Raw genomic sequence first — 6000 nt, 5'->3', positions numbered from 1 at the left:
GCCTTGGATGTGAGGCAATCAGGGTTAACTGGCTTGTCCAAAGTCACAACAGTTGGTAATGTCTGAATCCTGAACTGAATTCAGGTCCTCCTGAATTCCGAGTTTTAGTTTCCTTAGATGATAATAATAATAATAAAAATAATAATAATAATAATAATAATAAGATGATGATGATGATGATGATGAATATTCATAGTAACTTCCCTAAAAGATTGATTCTAGGATAAAATAGGGTCATGTATATACAATTCTTTACAAATCTTACGGATGGGGGCAGCTCGGTGCCACAGTGGATAGAGCACCAACCTTGGGGTCAGGAGGACCTGAGTTCAAATTCAACCTCAGACACTTAATAATTGCCTAGCTGTGTGACCTTGGACAAGTCACTTAACCTTTAACATTTTTTTTAAAATAACAGCACTTTAAAATTTTAAAAAATAACAAATGTTAAGGATGGTCAGTCAGTCAACAAATCCTATGACCAGGCACTATGTTTAGTGCTCAATTTAAGTTTCAATAGGCTCAAGAATTTCTGGATGAGGAAACTCCTTTTATCGATCCAAGTCAGTGCCTTCTTTCCCCTTTGTATTGGTTATTAACTTGTTCAGAGGTTAAGTCATACAAGTGAGCACATTAGAGGTGGGATTCCAACCCAACTTCTGACTATCTAGAGCTAATTTTCTCTTACCTCACACTATATCTCTTGTAAATCTGAAGGCACTCAACGAACCTCAGCTTCAGGTAGTATTTTTATTTCATGCTTCCTCTGTCTTAGCTTCTAACCCAGCCTCCCCTCCTCCAGGCCAAGGCTCTCCAAATCCCAGAACCAAATACCAGCCTTGAGGCTGCCCCTTCAGAGGCTCAGTGGTTAGCCAACACCTGCTGCCTGCCCTCCCCATCTCCAACTGCCTAGGGCTCCTTCTTTCCCATTCAAGCCCAAAGCATCCCCAGCATCTAACAGGCCAAGTGAACAGTTCTCCACAATTTTCCACATCTCCTGGGAATCTCCTAACAAAAGGCAGCAAGTGAGACACCCTTGGGAACCAGAAATCAATATTCTCTCCCTTTCACTTAGGTCTGAAACTCAAAGCTGCAGCAGAGACTAGAAGACCATGACCTGGCGGATTTAACCATTTTGACTCAGGAAGGCCCACCCTGGGGTCCCACTGTCCTGCTATAGTAGCCCTAGGTGTGCTTCTTTGACTCCCTGGTCATCTTGTCAACAGCTGCCTTGTTAAACAAGCTTGAGATCCTGGCCTGGAGGGGTTAACCCTTTGATACCCTGATTAGTGAGCATAATCTCTCCACTGGAACACTCTTTCAAGGCTGGCTGGAACCCTTCCTCCCTTTATACAATGGCCATCTTTCCACCACTCACTTTTGTCAATTTTTCAGCTAAGAATAATGCCTTAAAAAATGACCATGTGATAAGGCATATGAAACTTGTAAAAAAATTATTCATATTTCTAAACCCCATGAATGCTCCAGGCTATTTGACACCTGCTTCCAGTACTGGTACTAAAATCAAATTAATACTGTTTTTGCTACTGGAAAGGGTATACCAATCTACTCCCCTATGGTTTCTTTCTCCAGTTTTCTAAATCAAAATGGTGCTGCCTGGGTTTCTTGTTTCCTCCATTAGAATAGAAGCTCTTTGAGGGCAGGGACTGTTTATTTCCTTTTATAGGTATGTCTACATTGCTAAACAGTGTTTGATACACAGCAAGGGTTTAATAAATGCTTCTCCATTCATCCCTGTTTTGCATGATAATTAAGTAACCCAACACAATACAACTTTTCTAAATGCCTTCTTTCTCAAAATAAAGAATCAGACCAGGCAATCATTGAGAATCTTAACAGCTCTAAGGTCCTAAGAAGTAATAAAAGTTAACCTTCATACAACACTTTAAGGTTTCCAAAGCATTTTACAAGATTTGATCCCATTTGATACTCAACATTATTAGCTCAGCACAATTAAGCTCCCCCTTTTGCAAATGAGGAAACTGAGTCTGAGTATCACAATTCAGTCCCCCAGCTGGAAATTTTCTTCAAGTTTTTCTGATTCTCCATGTGAAGCAATGAATACAGTAACAGACCTGAAGTCAGAAATCTGAGTTCCAAGCCAGCTTCAGTTTTATTAGCTGAGTGATCCTGAGCAACTCACTTATCTGGTTTTCCTCATATTCTTCATTTGTAAAGTGGGCTGGAGAAGGAAATGGTAAACCACTCTGACACATCTCTGACAGGAAAACCCCAAATCGATTCATCAACAAAGAGAAAACAAATGAAACAAATGTACAACTACTAAAACATTTCCTGACTCTCAGCTGAGGAGTTCTCTGCTCTAACTGCTAGCTGCCTGATCAAACTATGGTTCCTCCTAGTTTAGATAACTGAAATACTGAAAAACCACAGTCAATCTAATTTGCAGGTCTCTTAACCTGGCTGGAAATCAAATTCCTCATATGAAAAATGTAGGTAATAATATTTGTACACCCCCCTTACTGGCTTGTCATAAGGAAGGAGCTTTATAAAAATGGAAGAGTTGTGAAAACACAAGCTATTTCAAAAAATTTAATTCAGTGCAACAAATATATATATTAAGCATCTAAAGGTGTTTGGGATGTGTTTATGATATAAAGATAAAAATTAAACAGATTCTACCTTCAAGGTGATTACATTCTATGGGGGATATGGGGGCAGCATGTACATAGAAGGGTCAGCTAGGTGGTACAGTAGATAGAGCACCAACCCTGGCGTCAGGAGGACCTGAGTTCAAATCTGGCATCACACACCTAGCTGTGTGACCTTGGGCAAGTCACAAACTCATTGCCTTGCAAAAATTAAAAAAAAAAACCCAAAACAAACAAACAAACAAAAAAAGCCATGTTCATAGAAAAGCAAATACAAAACACAGAGGGAGGCTTTTGGTTAGAAAGGGGAAGGGGAGGGAGTCCAGAAGGTATAATGGGAAAATAGAGGAATTAATCTATTATCAAGTATGTATTGAGCCCTTCCAATGAGACAAGTATTGTATTAAATACTGGGGCTACAAAGTCATAAACAAAGTAGTCCATATCCACAAAGAACTCACATTCTATTGGCAGAGAGAAAGAGAAACATGGGAAGGATAAAGTTGGCAAGAATGGATATGAGGGAGCAGGGAATGGTCCAGATAACCAAATAACTTAAAATCAGAGGAATTCTAAATGGAGTCTTGAAAGACAAAAAACTCTACAAAAATAATACTGAAGAACTCCAAAAGACTTGGTTAAAAAGGAAAATCAGAAATTACATTATGCTTAAAGGTATAACTATTATAATTTCATTACTTGAGATATTGTTGTTTGTCCTTCATTCTCAAAGAGGACCATGCCAACAAACAGGTGATGCTGTGACTTGCACGCAAATCCCTTTCTGGAGTCATCTGGGTCCAGTGGCCAGATTTTTAAAAAGATAACTGGATATGGTCTTTTAAAGGTAGTTCTTTCCCATGTCACAGTTTGATTAAGGCAATGCCCATTCAGTCATTAAGGTTAGGTAAGAAAGAGATGAGATGGGCCTTATTCAAAAAAAAGAAAAAATAAAGCACAATTCATTTGCATGTCATGGCATCACCTCTCTGATGTCATGATCTTTAAGAATGAAGGATAATCAACAACTTAATGTATATGAATTAAGTGACATTATCCAAGGACTTAAAGAATAAGTTAAATAAGTTACATAAAAACAGAACAGAACTATAAGAGTTGGGGATCTCAATGTAAATTGTTCAGAACTAGACAATATATACCAATATATACAATATATACCAATAAAAATCACCAATTATATCAACTGATGCAGAGCAAACTTTTAACAGAAATACAATACTTGTAGACATATCTTCCAAAAGGTTAATTGGAAGTAAAGATTTGAATATATATATACATATATATATATATATATATATATATATGAATGAATTTAGGTATGATAGCTCTCCAGAGATTAGGGAATGTTCATTTTTTCTTAGCCTTTAAAAAAATGATCATGTGCTCAAGCATACAAATGTTAAAAACAAAATGCAGAAAAATAGAGCAAAAGAAGATATCAATTACTTTCAATGTAACACAAATGACAATAATTAATAAAGGATCTTTGAAGAAAGGGTTCACATTTTAACAAAGATTAAATAATGTTATCTTGAAGAACTGATAGGTCAAATACCAAACCACAGAACAATAGATATTTTCATTAAAAATGACAAGAAAAAAAAAGAAAAAAATGAAAAAAAAAAGAAAAAAATGACAATGAAACAACCTACCAAAACTTTTGGGATATAATCAAAATAGCTTTCAGGGGGAATTTTAAATATGTAAATACTTTCATGAACAAAAAAGAAAGAATAGGTAAATTGATTGTGCTTTCAAATAAACAAAAAAGAACTAGAAACATGTTATGTAAATGCAAAAACATAAATTCTGAAAATTTAAATGAAAGTTTAATAAAAGTAAAAGCAAAACCCCTACCTAATGGATAATTAAAATTATGGGCCATAAAATGCTAGATAATCTAATTTTCTGAGAGAGAAAGAGAGAGAGAGAGAGCAAAATCATGTTGGAGTTCAACTAAGAATGTAGTGTTGGTTTAATATTAAGAAATTTATAAATATGCTGGTGGAATTGTGAATGGATCCAACTTTTCTGGAGAGCAATATGGAACCATGACTAAAGAGCAATAAAACTGTTCATACCCTATGACCCAGAAATTACAATTCTAGTCCATATCCAGAAGAAAATATAGAAAAAAGGAAAAGTCCTACCTGTTCCAAAATATTCATAGCAGTTCTTTTTTGTAGTAGCAAAGAATTAGAAATTGAGGGGATGCCCATCGATTGGGGAATGGCTAAACAAGTTATGAAATACTATTTTTCCATAATAAACATAGCTTGGTTCTCTTGCTTCTCTAAGTTGGATACCTAATATCCTGATCTCTTGTTTAACCAGTATCACCTAGTTTTGATGATTACTGCCTTGAGGATATTTAGAAGTTCTATATTGCTTGGACCCTTTTCTATATAATTTTTTTTCATTCTTTTTTTATTGAAATTCTTCATCTTTTGTTCCTCCTGATCAATTTTGTTATTTTTGAGCTTCATAAAATAAATCATTGTAAGTTTAATTGCATGATAATGAATAAGTAAATTAATTAGATATTAAAATGTTTTAGTATATGAGCAATATATATTTTCAAATTATTTAATTCCAGCTTCATGACATCATGAATGGTAGGGCTCTAGGGAATCTGATGCTGAGGGAAGGAGTTGAACCAAGAGAACAATGTACACATCATCAACAACAACATTGTGAGATGAGCAATCACAATGGAAGCAACTCCTCTGGACAGTCGAGAGAGTTAGGACAACTGTATCAGACTAGCCATGGACTATATTACTCCCCTCCAGAGGAAGAAAACAAAACAAATCACACACACACACACACAACTCTTCTGAATCTGATGAACACCATAAAATTATCTTATATCCCATTCCATTAATCCTTACTCCTCATACCAAAAATTCCTAATCTGTAAACATATTTATCAAAATATGGATGTACAATGCTAACTTGATGGTCGTTGAGGGGAGGGGGATGGGAAGAGAGGTGGGAGGAAATTTTGTAACTTAAAAATATACATGTGCATATCAATGAAAATAACTCTTTAGAAAAAGAAATTTATAAATATACCCTAGCATTAGCACAACCAATAAAAATCACCAATTATATCAACTGATGCAGAACAAACTTTTAACAAAAATTCAATACTTGTTTCTGCATAAAAAAGGATAGAAATAAATGGACCTTCATTGATATCTGTCGAACATCTATTTACAATATCTTTCTAAAACCAAACACTAATATGACATGTAATGGAGAAACACTAGAGTTCTTTCCAATGATATCAAATGTAAAGCAAAGTTGGCAACTATTATCATTTGATATCTTTTATTATGGTTGA

Source organism: Macrotis lagotis, chromosome 2 (genome assembly GCF_037893015.1).
Source record: "Macrotis lagotis isolate mMagLag1 chromosome 2, bilby.v1.9.chrom.fasta, whole genome shotgun sequence".
Taxonomy (NCBI): Eukaryota; Metazoa; Chordata; class Mammalia; order Peramelemorphia; family Peramelidae; genus Macrotis; species Macrotis lagotis.
Note: the sequence above shows the minus strand (reverse complement) of the source record.